We start from the raw sequence: 21,345 nt of genomic DNA, 5'->3' as shown, positions 1-21,345 counted from the left end.
ATTTTTAGAGAGGTAGAGGACTGTCAGGCTGGTCAAGTTACCTAAAGATGGAGGAATAGGCCCAGTTATTTCATTAGACCAGATGTCGAGCTCTGAAAGGTGAGAAAGGTTAGCAATTGAAAGAGGTAGAACTCCAGAGAGATTATTCATAGAGATATTGAGGGAGACGAGTCTGGAAAGAGTGCCGATATCAGCTGGGATGGTTCCAGTGAGTGTGTTGTCACTGAGATTGAGACGGAGGAGGTTTGGAAATGACGAGAAACTCAAGTTATGAAGCTTACCTTGTAAGCCTGCACTCGGTAAGCTTATCTCTATTACGCTTCCAAGGCCGTTGCAGGAGATCCCATACCATTTGCACGGAGAGATTGTGTTGGCACTAGCATTAGCAGATGGAAGTGACCATGAATGGAGAGCTTGTGGTGACAAGAGGGTGGCTTTCCATTCCATGAGAGCCTCTGCTTCTCCAAGTGTGGATGCTGGTGCTGTTGTAAAGGCATTGGAAGAAAGAAATTCTAAAAATAAAAGAAGAAAAGCAAGAGAGAGAGATTTCTGTATGGCCATGGCTGTTGTTGCTTATGCTCTGTTACGAACTTACGAGGACGAGTATTTATAGAAGGAGGTTGATGTTACTCTGAACAAGAACAGCTTGTCTTACACTAATGAACAAAAATCAAAAAAGAGTTACCCACGACATTGATGATTTTTATTTTTATTTTGGGTATATCCACGCCATCCATCCATTTCTCCAGATCATTTTAGATGGGATTACAAAATTTATCAAGAATCAAATCTCAGGTGGAACACTCATAGGAAACAGCGTGACTGAGTGCCTCACCGTTAAAATTACCAAAGGGCTATTGTAAGGTTTTCGTAACGTTTATTTGAAATCTGAGATGTTAATAATGTCAAGAAGATCTGTATGAAGGGAAAATATAAAGATCAGCTATTTAATGTTTTGTGGCCCACAAAAAGCTTTTAATGTCATTCATCACTATTTCTAGTGATACAGTCCACCTGAGATTTGGATCTTCTTAAGGTTTGGGATCGGGTCCTAAATGAGATGGAAAACATATGGACGGCATGGATATACAACAAATACATCAAGGTGAGACCCACATGGTTGATCCATGGATCCTATGGCTTGAAAGTCAAAACCTACACTGATCTGATTTGCTACGTGAATGGTTAGTGGACATTTTATGGACTGGAAATAAATAATCTTGTAGCCCAACTATATCCCATTGTTCCCTGTAGTGTGGCCCATCTGAGTTTTGGATTGGCCTAATCGGTTGAATCATGTTGTAACATGAGGTGGCATAATTGATGAATGGAGTCAATATCACAAACATGTTACTGTGGACTCACAGAGCTTGATAGTTGCATGCTCTGCCTACAACAGGTATTGGAGAGGATTCTGATTCCTAGGTATTGTTAGGACAACCTTAGGAGCAGCTCCAGTCTCGCATGAGTATGGCTTGTCTCCATGCCTGAGGTACTCAAATTAGCAAAACTAAAACAATGCAAGTGAAGTCATACAATGGCAATAAAGATGAGATTTGTTGGAAAGAGGTAAAGACCACTTTTGTTTCTCCCTTGAGTCGTGTAGACTTCCAAAGTAGACTGGACTGGACCTCCCAACACCACACTGTACAAGCATGTAAATAGGTTTTAAAACACAGGTGAATCACAATAGGCACATTTCTGCAAGTATTTGAGGCCTCAACTTTCGGATCAGACTGCTTGACGGAGATTGATTGCACACCCAGCAATAATTTCAGGACTTTTAGTCAATTCCATTTTTTGTTGGGTTTTACCAAATTCCAATACAGGCTGTGACTGAATGGCTTTGGGCCCAAATTCTTAGCTGGTTTGTTTGGGCAGGCCAAGTGTAAATTTTTTTATTTATATTTTACACGGCAAATGCTCAAGTGGACCACTAAATTAAGGCTAGAAATGGATCTGTGACTCTGGTATCAAGCAAGTCCAGTATTAAGATCCATTTGCCCATTGATAGGACCATCAACTCATCAGGTGAGTAATCCTTGGCAGTGTCCATTTGGAGTAGCACCACATATAAGAAAGGGTAATCTTTGAGTGATCCAGACAATTTGTCTGTTGGGAATCTTGGAACCCATTTAATGGGTGGAACCGCAAAGATTATAACCATTCAAATCTAAGCCTACAAGTTGCAGATAACATTGAAATACAGCCAATGATTTAATGAAAACGGGTATGGAAATTAGATAATTAAGGGTAACATGCACGCTTCAGATACATGCATACATATAGACTGCATGTGCCATGATCTAGACTTTCATTTTGGGCTTATAGTCCATCCGCAGTTTGTAACAAGATTTCCACGATCCCACATATATGATGTCTATATTCACTAACATGGATGATATCAGCCGTCTATCAATAAAGACAAGTGGGGAATGTGAATGCTATCTTCTGCTGGCCTAACTTCAATCCGGTTGATCTAAAGGTGGCTGCCAAATGAGACATGGCTCAGTTGTGAGTCCTGCTTGTGCTCAAGCTGGCATTTGTGCTCCTCTAATGAGAAAATTAATTCCTAGTAAGCAGACAGGGTAGAGCCAGTGACATGGGAATACAGTAGATTCATCTCTCCACAGCACATGCTGTTAGATGAAGAATCAATAAGAACCGTTTATCTAGTTTTCTGTGCTCTATATGGTTCAAAACACATACCCATCAGATGATCTTAGACATCCGATCCAAAAGATTGTTTGAAACAAAGATAGTTAACATTATCCGCATTCAATTGAAGAAAAGTGATGCACAGGATTCTCTAAATCTGTGGGATTTCTGAAACATAGGCCAGAAACCACATATTGTAATCATGGTTTTAAGAGACAACTCTGGCTGACCTGCTTGACTCAGAGTCAAGTTGGAACTCAGCAGACTTGGGAGTGAATTGGCTGGTCAAGCCGAGTCACCCATATTTTCTGAGCTGACAACCATTCATCTGGATCAGACTTGACTCAGTCCAGGTCGACCCAGTGCAACTGACCTAGACAAGTCAATCCAGCTTGGGCTCAAGTCATATGACCCTGATCCATCCTGCCTAGCCCAGCCCGGTCTGACTTAATTAGCAAGTATTTTATCCTATAAATATACATTCCCATTACAGGTTAGGCAATACATGCATATTGCACCTAAATAGCTAGTTTTCATTCTTCCAATGTTAATTTCTCTATGCATGTGAGACCCTCCCTGTAAACGTTTGGAATAGGTATTTCATTTTCTGGTTAGGCGGGATCAGATTGCAATGAACTTGGGCTTGTGGTGCTATGCTCATGCCAAGGTCAGGCTTTGTGCCCAGTCTAAACCTGACCCATTACCTCCCCAAATCACAGCACATGTGTGCAAGATCCAATCATTATGGGGGGCCAGCAGAGAGGGATAATCCAATCCATTAATCAGGTGGGCAAATTTTTAATTCCATAAAACTTCTAAATGCACATTGAAGTTACCATCCAAATCATTTTTCGTGCCAGAACAGATCACTATTACTTTGGGTGACATACCAACTTTTGGACTAGCATGAAAATTGTGCAAGGTATCTATGCCATGAAAAAAAGTAGACCCCACCATGAAGATCGCCCTTCTTGAAAATCAATTTGATTTACTCATTAGGTGGGCCACACTTAATGTTGAGCCAAACCATCAATTGCCTGGAGGTACTGCTACTGGCTTATCTGGTTAGCAAACCCATAATTTTATCTACTTTACCTTTTCTTCTTCCATATATTTAGTGATTTTGATCCATCCAAGATAAGTTTACTTGTTGATGTTAACAATAGAAAATAATAAACCGTCAAGTCGCTGTCTGACCACCCTAGTGGGCAGGGTATCCCATCTCCACTGGACAATGCATGTGGTGTGATGTGTACATTAGGCAATTGTTACCGTGGTCCTACAATTGCTGTGTGGGCCATATGAAAGCTTTTGATTGTTCTCTTCTCTATCGCAGGAAAATCCTTTTCAACTCAGTAGTCCAAATAATGACAAATGTGGCTGTGCTACATTTAGAAGGCAAAAGATAAGATAAGGACTGCATGAGCAAGCTCATCCTAGCATTTTTATTTTATATTTCCGTTAACTAAGCCATGTGGGTAGAACTTCATGAGATGTGAAAGAGTATAGTTTTGTAGAATGCTCAATAACCTTAATTAGGGTGAGATGGTGTATTATATACTCAATAATTATAAGAGTACTCTTAGGCTGATATATACTTTGTTGTGTATATGTCACATGTATATATATATATATATATATATATATATATATATATATATATATATATATATATATATATATATATATATATATATATATATATATTCTTGCAAACTAATGATTGCTATGGTGGCATTGGTTTATCTTTGAATAAAAGAAACTGAGAAACATCAGTAGAAAATGTAGGATCCTATAAGTATGGCTTGATTCCATGTGCGAGGTGCTCAAATTAGCATTCCTATAAGTAAAACAGATGAGAGTGAAGTCATGAACTGACAATAAAATGAGCTTTGATGGAAAGGCAAAGAAAGAACCTTGTTTCTCCCTTGAGTTTTGGGTAAACTTCCAAAGCAGAGACTTAACTGGATCCCTCAATAATTTCAAGAATTCTAGGCCCACTTAGATAGCTTGTTATGTACCTAACTATAAATTTTAAAAATGATGCATTATGCTTAACCGTTTGGAACACACATTAGGATTTTAATCATAAGGTATTATGCATGCATCATGACTTCTTTTCGTCATTTTTAAAAACCTGAAGTAGAATTCTGAGCTTTAAGTCATTTTCATACTCTCTTCCTCTCTCTCACATCTCTCTCATCCTCTCCCCAGTGGTATCCACACCATGTTTAGTCCAAACGAGTGATAGGATCTCCCCTACGAGTGGTGCAGTTTTGGATTAGTAATGCTGCGATACCATGAAAAGCAGAGAAGAAGGTTTGAAAAATTTTACGTATTTTGAGACAACTCGAAAGGGGTTGAATATATATAGAGTTACGGTCATATGCAAGGAAAATAATAAAAATCGAGAATCCTCTACCTATGGAAACGAGCGAATACGAAAGTATATATAATTATCTGAGCATGTGAGCACATGCTAGCAATCCATCACGTGGTAGGTCCATGAGATGAGCAGTCGGTCAGAATTTGGTATGACCTCGATTGATGTTATTTCACGGGATAATGAGAATTTAGTGTCTTTGCCGCGGGTTTCATTTCTCTCATAGAAAGTGGCGCGATAGGAGACATGCGAAAAAAACATAACTTTGGGGGTGTTTGGGAACATGGAAACCCTGGAAATGAAATTGCTTTCCGTGGAAACCAACTTTTCTCCATTTGCAAAAAAAAAAAAAAAAAAAAAGGAAAAAGAAAAAGAAAAGTAGCGTTGCAAACTAATTTCCATTTCTAAGATTTTCTTTGAAAAACTATACAGATTCATCTCTCCCAAAAAAGAGACATTGCTGACTTCTGAGGCAAAGAAGATAACATAAGGTGACAGAACATCGAATCGCTGTAAAATTGGAATCCAAAACAAACAAGGGAGGAAAAAGGAAACCATGGTTTCAATTTCTTGATGATTTCAAGTTACATTTTCATACCCCCCTTTCAATAGTTATCCTTCCATTCAAACACATGAAAAGAAAAGGAAAACAAATAAAAACTAGAAGCATAACATGAAAACGAGACACAATTATTTCCACACTATAAAGAAACTTTCATTTCTAAAAACAATGTCCCAATTGTTCGGCGATCTAGACCATTGGTGTTGCAACCCACAGTCAATGGACCATGCACCCCTAGAAGGAAAAAAAAAACCTCCTCGATTAGATGATACCCCACTATTAGGCTTGGAACTTGCCTTAGTCAGAATGTGAACCGTTGCTGTAATTCACTTCTTAACCGTCTATTTATAGCTCACAAATATCTAATCCACATCGAATGTAGAGATTGCACGAAAACGCATGAAAAATAATAATCAAAGAATGATTAAGCAGAGTATCCAAACCCAACTAATGCATAAAAACCGAATTGAGCTTCCAAAATTGGAGAAATATTAAAAAAGCAGGGGTCGGTAGATTACGTACACTTGTGGATACGGCTAGCAGGATAAGCGCAAGAAGCGCATAAGCTCTTCTAAAGATGAAAGCTACGGCACCCGCACCGCACGCAAAGAGTGTGTGTCTTGTTCCTTCTCTTCCCAAAGCTTCCCGTCCCTTTCCCTCATAAATTAAAATGGAAATTCATTATTTTCTTTCTTTCTTTCTTTTCTTTTTCCTTACACGAGGAAATGGAAGACTATGAGATTAGAGTTAGAGATTAGTGAAATTACCATATTAGGCTTCCATGAGACTGTGTTCTTCTTGGTCGCCCCTTTGGAGTGGGAGAGGAGAAACCTGCAACCTTTCTCCAACCCAACCACTCTGATGCTCTCTTTAACCGTTTATATTTTGGTGTCCAAAGCTCCGTGGGGCTTCGGGCCAGGCCCACTTTCGACTTAAATTTGGTTTGTCTAGGCAGGGTTTGGGCCGGGCCTACACTTATGACCCATGGCTCGCACCAGCCCAACAGAGTAACCAAAATCCGAGCCCGAAAATTGGTTAGGCCGATGGCAGTGTGCATGAACGGAGCTAGCTCGACTCGACTTGGATCGAATCGAACTCGGATAAAATCAGTTCGGTGACTCGGTTACTTTGATATTGATGTTGCACACCAAGTGTTTGATGAAATGACTTAACGAAGTGTGGCTGGTAGCAAGGAAGGTATGTATATGAAACAAAAACCATTTTTTTTTCTGGATTTTTTTTGTTGCTTGGAAGGTATTTGATAAAATACTTGAAAAACCTTTGTTGTTGTTTTATATATAGTGGAATTTTGAAGGTGCAGTCCAGGTGTTTGTGGAAATGTCGCACAGACAAACTCGGCTCAATCTCCGCCCGAGTTGCTGACCGAACCGAGCCGAGCTGGCCATTCAGGCTCAAGGACCGAGCTGAGCCGAGTTCAAGCTAAGGTCAGCTAGTGGCCGAGCCGAGTCGAGCTAAGGCCAGCTCAACTCGGTTCGGATCGACATACACCCCTAGGCCCCAACTCAATCCTGCCTGGCCCAAATTTGATAAAATCACTATTTTGCATTTAAATGTTGTTAATCTATCTGTTGATCAAGTGGGGCACACATACACAATGAAAAAGATGTCCAAAGAAGCGAAACCAGCTGTATGCATTCATGGAGAATGGGTTGTTGTCTAGGGGATGACTAGAATGGGATACTTATAGGAGCAAATGAAATTAGGTGAGTCTAAAATGACTTGAGCCCAGGCCCAAACCAAAAACTGATAGGCCCAAGTTTTGCCCATGGGCCAAGCTAGTATTTTCAAGCTGGATTCAAAATAGAAATGGGCTCATGGAGCTTATGAGGTCACCTTAATTTAAATATTAGGAATGTGGTCCAGCTTTGTTGTGAAATTATGTTATTCCTGATTAACTCATGCGTACTTATTACTTTACATAATGGGTGAAGAAAGCAGGCAGCATCAGCTCTCGAATCCTACCAATTATTCATACTACACACTTGAAAATGTTATCAAGAAAATTCCTTTTCTAATCATGTTCTCGCTGCAACACTATTCACAAACTTGATGGGTTTCATCCATCCAATTATACTATGAGATTCTTTAGTTAACGCATTATAACCGCATGAAAAGGCTCTGGAGAGGCATTTGACCAGCTCTTGTGATACATGTGTCATGGTTGACTGAGATTCTAGATCAAGCCGAATGCAAGAAAGGGTCATTAACATTGCAAATACGACTTCCTTTGCAATCTTAGCCGTCGGTTGCAAGAGGTGTGTGTCAAATACTTCCTTCTGGAGTATACCTTGGCCACCTGAGGAGATGATGTCCTCAGGATGCCTTTCCATTGTCACTTCAAATGCTACAACTCTAAGTTATAGATACGTAGCTTTTTTCAATCACCTTCGTAGTTACAAGATCTAAATTGTGGGCCATCATTATCAAATGTCTTTTGCTTTCAAATGGTGGTGGCCTGCCCGATGAGCAGCCTAATCTTTGTGTGAGGTCATCAGTGTTGGCTACCTTTTATATGATTTAGATGTCCAGCAAGCATTCCAGGTTAGATGTGTGACCTAGACTGTAGTGGTGCCTGAGAGGAGGGTACTCAAAAGTAGAGGTGGGCACAGGATGACTTGATCCAGTTAACTCGACTTGTTTGACTCATTTAGATCCGACTTAACCCGAACCGAATGGATGAGTCAGTTTGAACCAAGTAAGCTTTGCCCAATACAAACTCAAACCGAGTCGAGTTCGAGTTGCCCAATAACTCGACCCGAACCGAATGGGTGAGTCGGTCCGAACCGAGTAGGCTTCGCCCAATCCAAACTCAAACCTAGTCGAGTTCGAGTTGCTCAGTAACTCGACCCAAAACTTGATCCGGTTAGACTTGACTCGATCCGAAACTCGACTCAACCCGACTCTCTAACCCTACTCGCCGCACCCTACCCCGACCCACCCCCCCCCCCCCTCTCTCTCTCTCTCTTCAGAAGAAGTGTCCGTGCTTCTTCTTGTGATTTGCATTTTTTCACCTATCCACGCTTTTTTCTTTTTCCCTCATTCACTTTCCCCCACCCTCTTCTCGTGCCCTACTCTCTCTCTCTCTCTCTCTCTCTCTCTCTCTCTCTCTCCAGAAGAAAGAAGCATCCGTGCTTCTTCTTGTGATTTGCATTTTTTCACCTATCCACGCTTTTTCCTTTTTCCCTCATTCACTTTCCCCCACCCTCTTCTCGTGCCCTACTCTCTCTCTCTCTCTCTCTCTCTCTCTCTCTCTCTCTCTCAAATTGATTCTCACCTTGGATCGGATTCGCCAAGTCGGCAAGATCGACAACTCTGTTTCATGTAGGAATTTCCTCTTTCTTGATATAGCTATACAAAGAATTGTTCAACTACAACCGGAAGTACGGTACACCTTTTTTTTTGAATTCTTTCTGATATTTTTGTTGCCACTTTTGCCCTTAAAAAAAACAAAATTCTTGTAAAAATCGGATGTAGTTGGAGTTCACCTACAACTAGTTGTATGTGATCAATCCTCCTAAAATTATATTATATTCCTTTTTTCTAGATTTCTATTTCAACTATTCTGGAATTATTTATTTATTTTGTTTGTTTATGTAGTGAGTAGAAAAATCTATTGTATTTATGTTTGAGATGTCTGTATTTGTTCACCTTTTTTGCTTTTGTCATTGATTACATTTAGGAATCTTGTTAATTTTTTATTTGATTATGTCATGGGATCGGACGGTGAAAACCTCTTCCAAGCCCGACAACCACCCACTACCATCACCCTCCTCTTCCTCCTCCTCCTCTCTCTCCTCTCCACTCCCTCCCTCATCTCTCAATCTGACTCGGTGCGAACTCGACCTGACTCGGTACTTCTAACCGGATCGGACTCGGTCTGGATCAGTCCAGGCCAGCTGTTTTCCAAGTAAGCATTTAGGAAGGTGCGAAAAAATTACATGATGCTTGGAAATATTTTTTAAGACTTTATATATATATATATATATATATATATATATAAAGCTTTCTTAGGAAATGTTTTGCACTAAAATGTGAACCTACAATAAAGGGAAATGATATTTTCTTTAAAAACATTTCCACCCAAAATACTTTCTTAGCTCCTAAACATTGCCTCTTTTTATAAAAATTCATAGAAGAAGTATATATAAAAAGAAAATCCCTTACCCTTTCCTTTTTTCCCACTCTCCAAATGCTTTCTTGGTACACAGCTTTCAAAGAAATGTCACTTTCTCTCTTATAGCTTTTTGAGCTCCCAAATAGAATCATATTTTACTTTATATGAAAATGTGAATTTTAATTTTTTACCCTCAAATATTAATATTATCTCAATATGGCAAAGTTGTCTCATGTATTTTCAAAGCTCCTTGACAAGTCTTGGAAATGTTGTCATATGTCTTTAATCTGTATATGAAACAAGGGTTCGATCGATCGATCGACCATGCTGGTCAATCAATCAAGTGAACAAATAGGGGTTCGATTGATCGACCACATTGGTCGATCAACCTAGTGAATCTCAAATTATATGAATTGGTCTCTCAACAAGTTTTGGATAGTCTTGATCGATCAAAGTATCAAGTCAATTGATAGATAGGATTTGAAAATTCCCAATTATTTCTCTCGACTTTTGACATGTTTGATTGATCAAACCTGACCTGCTCGATCGATCGAGGATTGCTCGAACGATATCGATTGATCGGTCGATGGTGCGGGCGGTTCTTCGTAAGATCTTTTCCTATTCCAAATGTTATGCTATGTATAACAGGTGTAATATGGATTAGGGTATTCTAAGGGGATTCTAAGACATTCCTGAGGGTTCTAGAGAGAAGACGTTAGGGTTTCAGAGGGATTTAAATGGGTTCTCATTGATGTAAGTGCTTCCATCTCTTGTAATATTACTTTCATGGTGGATTGCTTATCGCTTTGTGCCGTGGTTTTTCTTAGGAGGGTTTTTTCATGTAAATTCGTGTGCTCTCTGTTTGCTTTGGTTGCATTTGATTTCCTCTTGTTTGATTTGAATTCAAGTTTGCTTTCGCGCTATCCCCAACGAGTACTATCAGAGCTAATGTTGGAGTTTCGAGTTAGAATTTAGAACATGTCGACCGACGTGAAGTATGAAATGGAGAAATTCACTGGTAGAAATAACTTTGAATTATAAAATGTGAAGACGAGAAGCATTTTAGTTCAACAAGAATTGTAACACGCTCTCCTTGACAATGCAAAATGTCTTGCGTTTATGAGTGATGAAGAGTGGGATAAACTTGATGAGAGGGCTACTACCTCTATCCAATTGTGTCTAGTGGATAATGTTTTTTATAATGTCTTGCATCAAAAGACCACCACAAGCATATGAACAAAACTTGACAATTTGCATATGAAAAAAATTCTTGACAGAGGGGTTCTCATTGATTTTTTAAAATATTGATTTTAATATATGCGAGCATTGTATATATGGCAAACAATCACGATTAGCTTTTAAGACTAAAAAACATGTATGTAAATGAATCATTAAGTATGTGCATTCAGATGTATGAGCCCGTCACTCGTTGTTTCAGTTGGGGGGTCATCCTTTTTTATCTCATTCACAGATAACTACTTTAGGAAAGTGTGGGTTTATTTTCTTTGGAAAAAAATCTAATGTTTTCACCACATTGAAGGTGTAAAAGGTGATGGTTGAAAAGTAAATAAGACAGAAATTGAAGGTATTAAGGACAGATAATGGTGATGAATTCGCTTTAAAGGAATTTAATTGGTTTTATAAAGACGATGGGATTGTGAGGCATAATACAGATAGGCACATAGTCGAGCAAAACGATGTGGCAGAGTGGATGAATCAGACTCTTTTAGAGGGATCCCAAAGCATGTTGAGTAATGTTGTATTGGGTAAGGAATTATGAATTGAGGCCATTAATACAACTTGTTACATGGTGAATTGATCCTCATATATGGCGATAGATTGTAAAATTCTAGAAGAAGTGTGAAGTAGTTAGGAAGTGAACTATTCACAGTTGCATGTATTTGGTTGCGATGTTTACTCTTATGTACCGTCAATTGAGAGAGATTAGATAAACCAAATGGCGAAGAAGAGTATTTTTGTGGGCTATGATGATGGTGTAAAGGAATATGGATTATATAACTGGGTCAAACACAAAATCATAATTAGCCAAGGCGTTTGGTTTGATTAAGATTCCTTGAACCGTAAAGATGAACACAAGGAACCTGAGAAGTTAGTAGTGATTGAAGTCCAAATTAAAAAAGTTGAGACACGGGCAGAGGTATAGTAGTAGGTGGAGAAGCTAACTTTAAGAAGAAATTCGCCGAGATATCGCAAGTTACTGAATGGATACAAAGATGACTCGAATATTGCATTCGCCCTCATTACGGATGAGGGGGATTTGTCTACCTTCCATGAAAGACTAGATGATGCGGATGCTAAGAAGTGGATGACGGTTATGGAGAACAAGATGGATTCTTTATACAAGAATGAGACATGAAAACTAGTGGAGCTTCTAGTTGTGCATAAAATGATTGATTGTAAGTGGATTTACTAGAAGAAACATGATAAATACAAGACAAGATTGCCCGCAAAAGGATATTCTCGGAAGAAAGGCGTGGACTTCAGTAAGATATTTGAGCCGGTTGTTAAGCATGTATCTATCAGATTTGTATTGGCATTGATTGCTTAATACAACTTAAAATTGGAATAATGGATGTGAAGATCATTTTTCTTACATGGGGAGTTAGAAGAGCATATCTACATAAAGTAACTAGAAAGATTTGAAGGAAAATGGGTAAAGAATAAAGTTTGCAGTTTAAGGATGTCGTTATATGGCTTGAAATAATCGCTAAGCAGTGGTATAAAAGGTTTGATACTTTTATGATGAGTCAGTAATTTATCAGAAGTGAATATGATTATTGTGTATACTTTAAGACACTGAATGATGGACAGCTCATTGTCCTGGTATTGTATGTTAATGAAATACTCATCACTGGTCATAGTATGTCTCTGAAATTAAAACATTGAATACTTAATTATCAGGGACATTCGAAATGAAAGATTTGGGGACTGCAAAGAAGATTCTCGCCAAAGACATACATAGAGATAGACATAAAAGCAGGTTACGATTATCATAGGATGAATACCTTGAAAAGGTATTAGTTAAGTTCAGTATGGATAAGGCGAAACCGGTTAGCACACCCCATATTATTTAGATTAGACTTTCTTCATAGCAATGTCCGACTACATATGAAGAAAAGAAGGCTATATTTCGTGTGCCATATTCGATTGCAGTTGGCAGTTTGATATATGTCATGGTCTGTACAAGACTATATATTTCACATGTAGTGGGTGTTGTGAGCAAAAACATGGTAAACTCTGACAAGTAACACTAGGAGGCAATGAAATTGGTACCTTAGTATATTCAAAATACATCGGACTATGTATTAACATTTAAGTAATCAAAGAAAAAGCTAGTAGGCTATGTAGATGTTGATTACGCAGAAAATGTGGATAATAGAAGGTCAACTTTTTACTACTCATTTGTATTAGCGAATGGAGCTATCAGTTGGATATTGAAGATTCAGTATGTGATTGCTCTTTCCACAACCGAAGCTTAATATATGGCAGTGACTGAGGCTTTAAAAAAAAGTGCTTGGTTGAGAGGAATGATAATTCAGCTTGGTCATCAGTGAGAGGTTATGCTGATTAATTGTGACAATGAAAGTTTAATCGATTTGGTAAAAAAAAAAACTTGGTTTATCAATCTTATTCTAAGCATTTTTTTTTTTTTGGGGTGGGTTAGCTTATTAGTACACACCCATGTCATGAGTACACACTCTTATTCTAAGCATCTTGATGTTCGTCATCATTTTATTAGACATGTGCTTGAGGAAGGCTGTGTGACTCTAAAGAAGATCAATGTGAATCTGGTTGACATGCTTACAAAGGTGGTTCTTATAGAGAAGTTCAAGTTTTGTGCAACTTTTTTAAGTTTGGTAAAAGTTTAATGAAGATGGAGTGTGCACGTGAAGCCACGATGAAGCTATGATAGAAGGCATTTAAAGATGGTGATGATAGAGTGGAGTATGAAGATTGAATCCATGGTGGAGATTGTTGTTAGATGTCTTCAATATGTATATGAAATATAGGTTCAATCAATCGAGTGAACTTTGAATTATACAGATTGATCTCTAGACAAGTTTTGAACATTCTCGATCAACCGAACTGTCGGGTCAATCGATCGACAGAATTTGAAAAATCTTAATTAACTCTATGGATTATTTTTGGCATGTTTAATTGATCAAACATGGTCTACTTGATCAATCAAGGACTGATCGATCGATGTCAGTCGACTGACGGCGCACGTGGTTCTTCGTAAGTGCATGATCTATTTCTTATTCCGGACGGTATGATATATATATATATATATATATATATCAGGTGTAATCGGAATTAGGGTATTTTTAAGGGGATTCTAAGGCATTCTTAAGGATTTTAGAGAGAAAAGGCAAGGGTTTGGAGAGATTCGAAGGAATTCTCATCGGTGTAAGTGCTTCCATATCTTGTAATACTACTTTCATAATGGATTGCTTATCGCTTTGTGCTGTGGTTTTTTTCCCACTAGGATTTTTTTACGTAAATTCATGTGTTCTCTGTGTGCTTTGATTTCCACTTGTTTGATTAGAATTCAGGTTTGCTTCCGTGCTATCCCTAACAAAAAATGCACATCTATACAAGCAAAAATACACATCTAAGTTGAAGTTCTTTAGAGCACCTAGTCTTTTAGGGGAAAAAAAACCTATGTACCAAAATGAGGATGCTTATTCAATTTATATGAATTGAGATATATCAATGAAACATAAGGCCCTATTAATTAATGATAGTTTCGGATGTCTTAACATCAGGTTTGAATGTAGAGAAAGGGCCAAGCAACAAATTGTGTCTTTTAGATTGGAGTAGATTTAGTAGACACTTTGACTTGAGGTGTAGTATAACTATCTTGAGTCACATTGTTGGAGTGTGAAGTCGTTGCTCTTTTTTCTTTCTCTTTTCTTCTTTTCCTTTTCAATTAACAAAACCACAATTGGTACCTTCTCTCACTAATAAATATGCCCATTCTTCTCCTAATAATAAGTTAGTAGAAAACTATTATTTCAAAAAAGTATAACATCTCCTAAAGGTAAATTCTTTGCTTTCGGTTTAGAAGACATTCAGTTAGAAGATAACCATCACACATACAATGAAACATTTTTATTCTTTCAACATATATACATTTATAACATTTGGGTTTTGATCACCAATCCTAGAAATCTTGTTGGCGTGAGTTGTTAAATCAATCAATGAATTGTCAATTAAAAGAAAATCAAAAAGATTATATTCGTGATTGTACAACTCATTGATTGATTGTATAATATCTATATATAGTCAAGAATAGGGTTGCTAATCTCCCTATATATTTGTATAATATATCTATAAAGAAAGTATGAAAGAAATATGATAATAGAAAATTTGACATGGTATCAGAGACAATCGATTTCTAGCTCTTGGTTTACGTCTAACCCTTGTTCATAGCTTTCTTCCGCCGCCACCTTCACATATGGGAGACACCGAAACCCCGATGAAGTCTGGTGACTCCTCCATCGACTATAATACGCTCCTCTCTAAAATATTCACCACAAAAATTGCCGAAGCTCTGTCCAAAGCTCAGGCCCCGACCGTGCTTTCTGAACCTGCTGCTGTCCCGATCGGCATCAAGTTGGATGGTTCCAATTATGCTTTATGGTCCCAAGTTGTCGAGATGTACATATACGGCAAAGACAAGTTGGGCTACATCAATGGTGAGTTACCTCTGCCATCTCCGACCGATCTGTCCTTCCACAAATGGCGTACTAACAACGCCATTATTAAAGGATGGCTGATTAACTCCATCGATCCGGCGTTAATCGGCAATTTCATTCAATTTTCCACGATCAAAATGGTTTGGGATTCAGTTGCTACCACCTATTTTGATGGTGGCGATACCTCTTAAGTCTATGATTTCCGGTGGCGTGTCTCACGTCTCTGCCAAGCAGGTGGCTTCCTGAAAAATACTACACTGATTTGGAAGGCCTCTGGCATGAGATTGATTTTCGACGTCCCAATCCGATGAAGTGCCCTGCCGATATTGAACGTTATAATAATCTTTTCTAAGAAGATCGGGTCTGTATTCTTGGATAGTCTTGATGACAAGTTGAAAAATATTCGTAGCGACGTGTTGCAGATGCACCCGTTTCTCACCGTGGAGCAAGCATATGCCCATGTCCACAGGGAGGCTCTTCGCCAGGTGGTGATGAACGCTGGCGACCACGAACCACCTCCAGAGGCGGTGCTTGCTTCGAAGGGCCTAAAGCTTGGATTATCTGGATCGACTTCTTAGTATACTGGGAAATCTTCCTCTAAAGCCCGTACCTCATCTGATGGTCTTAAATGCTCTCATTGTGGCAATACGAAGCATACACGTGAAAATTCTTCCAGTTGCATGGGTACCCCGATTGGTGGCACGAGCTTCAAGCCAGAAAAAAATGAAAGGCTGTTATGGTAGCAACAGAACCTTATCTCTCTCTCATCCTGCCTACTGCATCACCTAAATCGGACTTCTCTCCTGTGGATCTAGGTAACAACTGTCATGCCTTGCTCAGTCGTCGTCATGATGTAGACAATAGTGATTGGCTCCTCGACTTTGGGGTCACAGATCATATGACATTTGATCCCACAGATTCTCCCATCACTCACCTCCAAGGCGCACCAGCATTGCGAATGCTAATGGAGTAACCTCACCTGTCATAGGAGCCAGATCTGTAACCCTATCACCCTCTCTTCATTTACCCAACACTCTGCTTGTTCCCTCTTTATCTTATAAACTATTATCTATTAGCCAAGTTACTACAGATCTAAATTATGTAGTGTTAATGTTTTCCGATTCTGTCTTATTCAGAATATTCTCACCAAGGAGATAATTGGGCATGGTACTAAGAGGGGGGTTATACTACATGGAAGATTTCAGTTTGGGTCGTGCGCATCACATGTCTTCTACACTTGGTTCTAAGACTTGACAAATTTGGCTATGGCATCATCATTTGTGACATCCATCATTTGGGTATTTACGACATTTACTTCCTGATTTATTCTCTAATGTGGAGACTTCTGAATTTCACTGTGATATTTGTATTTTAGCCAAAAGTCATCGTGCTATTTATCCATTAAGTATGAATAAAAGTGATACACCTTTTGCTTTAATTCATTCTGATGTATGGGGACCCTCTCCTTTATCTACTATATCTGGTGTACGGTGGTTTGTGATATTTGTTGATGATTGCACCAGGATGACCTGGCGATATTTGATGAAACATAAGGATGAAGTGTTTTGTATCTTTCAGTCATTTCATATTATGGTTCAAACCCAGTTTTCTGCTTAGATTCGGATTCTCTGCTCTGACAATGGTGGTGAATATGTTAATCACCACTTTCATTCCTATTTTTAACAACATGGTCTTATTCACGAGACCTCATGTCTTCAGACCCCTTAGTAAAATGGAGTCGCTGAACGGAAGAATCGGCATATTCTTGAGATTGTCCAGGATCTCCTTCTAGGCGCTCATGTTCCCACACGACATTGGCCCGATGCTATTACCACTGTTGTACATTTAATCAATCGCCTTCCTTCCAAAATATTATATTTTAAGACCCCATTACAGTCTCTGTCAGCCTCGGTCTCTCTACCTATGGCCCTAATGCTCCCTCCTCGCATATTTGGGTGTGTGACATATGTACACCTCTCTAAGAACCAGCGCACCAAACTTGACCCATGTGCTCTTCGGTGCCTCTTCCCGGGCTATGCTACGCATCAAAAAGGCTACTGCTGCTATGATCCTGCTACCAAGCATACCTATATGACTATGGATGTCACCTTTCTGCAATCTGAATCGTTCTATCCTTCTTCGGCATCCACTTCTTCTCTTTAGGGGGAGACACTAGATGAAGAGTTGAATTGGATGAGTTTTAATTAGCTTGAAGATCAGAATGACATACTAATGATTGGCGAGGAATCGACAAATACATCTTTAGGGCCTGACATACCCTCTAAATCTAGAGGGCCTTTGGCAACTGAGCTCACATCATCAGAGAAGAACCTGAATCCCCCCATCTCTCAGTGCCTACAGACCCATCTCTTGAGAATATTCCTGAGGTAAGCAATTTCACTACATCCTCATTTATGAATAACATAAATACGTCTGCTGGGTATAACTTACCTTTCAGGCATAACCGTGGCAAGCCACCAAACAGATACTCTCTAGACATTGAAGAAAGAAAGTTGAGGTATTCAATTGCGAACTATGTTTCCACCGAAAAACTACCTAAACCTCTCAAGACATTCTCACACGAACTGTCCGCATGTCATATTCTCACTACAGTTTAGGAAGCTTTAGCTGATCCCAAGTGGACATAGGCAATAGAGGAAGAAATGGAAGCACTACTAAAGAATCAAACATAGACCCTGGTTCCATTGCCCAAAGGAATAAAAAAAACAGTCAGGTGCAAATGGGTCTTCTCTGTTAAACACAAGGCAGATGGATCTATAAAACGATATAAGACAAGGCTAGTCGTAAAGGGATATACTTAGACATATGGCGTAGATTATCAAGAAAATTTTTCGCCGGTAGCCAAGTTAAATACAGTCAGGGTCTTGTTATCTCTCGCAGCCAACTTGGACTGGCCATTGCACCAGTCTGATGTAAAGAACACATTTCTCCATGGTGATCTTGAAGAGGAAGTCTACATGGATACTCCTCCAGGCTACACAGCATCTTCAAAAGCTGAAGTTGTATGCAAATTGCAGCGAGCACTGTATGGATTAAAACAATCTCCTCGAGCATGGTTTGGGAAGTTTAGTCTGACAATGAAGAAATATGGCTTCCACCAAAGTAATTCAGATCATACATTATTTCTGAAGCACCAACGGGGTAAGGTTACAGCTTTAATTGTATATGTCGATGATATGATCATCACAGGGAATGATAAGGAGGAAATCACTAAGCTTTAGAAACAATTGGCGGCCGAGTTCGAGATGAAAAATCTAGGAATCAAATATTTCTTCGGAATAGAGGTTGCTATTTCTTTCTTAACGAAAATATATATTAGACTTACCATGTGAGGTTGGAATGTTGGATTGTAAGCCAACTGACACTCCAATTAATCAGAACCACAAGCTCGGAGAATATCCAAACCAAATGCCAACGGACAAAAGAAGGTACCAGAGATTAGTTGGTAAACTTATTTACCTCTCTCATACTCATCCAGATATTGCTTACGCAGTGAGTGTAGTAAGTCAATTCATGCATCAACCTAGTAAGGATCATATGGAGGTGGTGATCCGGATTTTACGATACTTGAAATCCTCTCTGGGAAAAAGGGCTTATGTTTTCAAAAAATAACTATTTAAGAGTTAATGGTTATACAGACGCAAATTGGGCAGGGAATACCACAGATAGAAGATCTACTTCAGGATACTTCATGTTTGTTGGAGGGAATCTTATTACATGGAGAAGTAAGAAGCAAAAAGTGGTGGCATTATCAAGTGTTGAAGCAGAGTTCCGTGGAATGGCTAAAGGACTTTATGAACTCCTATGGCTCAAAAGACTTCTAACTGAACTTGGGTTTGCTCCTACATCCGAGATGGACCTCTTTTGTGATAACAAGGCAGCTATCGCCATTGCTCACAATCCGATCCAGCATGATCGTACCAAGCACGTGGAGGTTGACAGACACTTTATCAAAGAGAGTCTCGAAGCTAAAATAATTCAGTTTCCATTCATGAAGTCCGAAGACCAGCTGATGGATATTCTTACAAAGGCCATATCAAGAAAGGATTTCTACAACTTACTAAAGAAGTTGCGCATTGAAGATTTGGATGCTTTCACTTGAGGGGGAGTGTTAGCGTGAGTTGTCAAATCAATCAATGAGTTGTTGTCAAATCAATCAATGACTTGTCAATTAAGAGAAAATCAGAAAGATTATATTCGTGATTGTATAAGTCATTAATTGATTGTACAATATCTATGTATAGCCAAGAATAAGGTTGCTAATCTCCCTATATATTTGTACAATATCTTTAAAAAGAAAGTATGAAAGAAATACGATAACAGAAAATTTGACAAATCTATTATTTTTTAAGAGAAAGGTAGGAGCACACCACCTGTAACTTTATTGATACAATAAAAAAGATATACAAACATTCAAGTGGGAGCCACAAAGAAAGAGAAGCTTCACCTGAAAATCTACATTTTAGATAAACACCAATTCCACACACTAAAATTACATACATATCATAGCAAGAAAAATACCTTCTCCATATACGATGATTTTCATACAATAAACACACAATATTAATGTTCTTGCCACTACACACCCTCGACCTTGATGATTTTCATCCACCCAACTATACCTTAAGATCCATGAGTTGATGTAATGTAAGTGCGTGGAATGGCCCTAGAGAAAAGGAAGACCCACCAATAGACAACTCTTGAGCCACGTGGTGCATGGTTGGCCGAGAATTTGGATCCGGCCGAATGCATGAAAGTGCCATGGACACCACAAATATGACTTCTTGTGCAACTACAGTTGTCGGGTCTGGGAGACGTTGGTCCAACATATCCTTTAGCAGTGTATCTTGTCTTCTTGGTGGTGTCAGAGAGGAGATGACCTCCGCAGGATGCCTTCCCATCATCGCTTCAAGTGCCACAACGCCAAAGCTATATACGTCGCATTTTTCAGTTACCCTCATTGTATATGCAAGCTCTGCAATAAGGAAGATGGTTCAGTCATGATCATTTCTCATTCTTAATCATTAATAGCTAAACTCTTAATCATATATCAAACCCACCTCTATTTCTTAATCTAGATTTCATATCTTCTAAGTTTTTGTGCTTGTTAACCCCAAGACATCTCTATAAACTGCGCATATGCCAAATAAGACATACTCAACACATCTGAGAGGTGCAGAGAATTGGCCAAAGTTTTGGATGATCTATCGAAAAAGTCTGGATGGTCCATTGTTTCGTATACATCGTGTATTGTTGGCAATTTTTTCTAAAACTATCCATTGTTTTCACATGGCAGCGGCCCGCCAAATAAAAGAACCAGATTAATCATTGTGTTGGGTCATCTGCATGTTTGGGATTACCTTTATGTGTGCCTCGGGAATCCCAAACGCATGAGAAGTTGGCACGTGTAAACCAAGTCATTGATCTGTATGTAGGTATCATTGTAGTTGTACATTTCATCGGCTAGGATTGGGTACTATGGGCAATGTTTCAAGGATTTTCGATCTTGGAACTACTTTTTCTTTTTTTTTTGTGTGTGTGGGGCATTCACTATGTGGGACATCACATCAACGGTTTGGACCATAGAGCTGTCGAACCCTTGTGCAATGGAGAAAACCCAACCATCCTCTGGGATCTCTTGGCCGAGCATTGAAGCATGCCATATTTCCGTATGCATCATTTCCACATTCATTTCCTTATGCATCATTTTCACATTTACTCGTATGGGCCAGAAGCAACGAGTTTTTTCAATCATTTCTTAAACAGTGATAACACATCTATCTATGCACTTGGAATATCCATGTAAATATATCCAGACCATCTAAAAGCATGGCCCATATTGTAGATGGAATAGGTTCCAAAAATT

General features: G+C 39.0%; 1 protein-coding gene across 8 annotated transcripts in view; it reads right to left on the bottom strand.

Annotated features, from left to right (window-relative positions):
- LOC131240571 (probable leucine-rich repeat receptor-like protein kinase At1g35710) overlaps nt 1-21,345 on the bottom strand; it is a 121,562-nt gene that overhangs the window by 95,991 nt on the left and 4,226 nt on the right. For 4 of the 8 annotated variants that reach the window (XR_009168814.1, XR_009168818.1, XR_009168817.1 and 1 more), the window contains exons 1-2: nt 6,371-6,471; nt 6,126-6,260 (exon numbers count right to left, since the gene is read on the bottom strand). The exons of the other annotated variants lie outside the window; for them this stretch is intronic. The gene's annotated coding sequence lies outside the window, so the exon portion shown is untranslated. Of the gene's footprint in view, nt 1-6,125; nt 6,261-6,370; nt 6,472-21,345 lie in introns of those variants that run through there. 8 annotated transcript variants of the gene reach the window in all.

This window comes from Magnolia sinica, chromosome 3, assembly GCF_029962835.1.
Source record: "Magnolia sinica isolate HGM2019 chromosome 3, MsV1, whole genome shotgun sequence".
NCBI lineage: Eukaryota > Viridiplantae > Streptophyta > Magnoliopsida > Magnoliales > Magnoliaceae > Magnolia > Magnolia sinica.
Note: the sequence above shows the minus strand (reverse complement) of the source record. Positions and strands in the feature narration are given on the sequence as shown.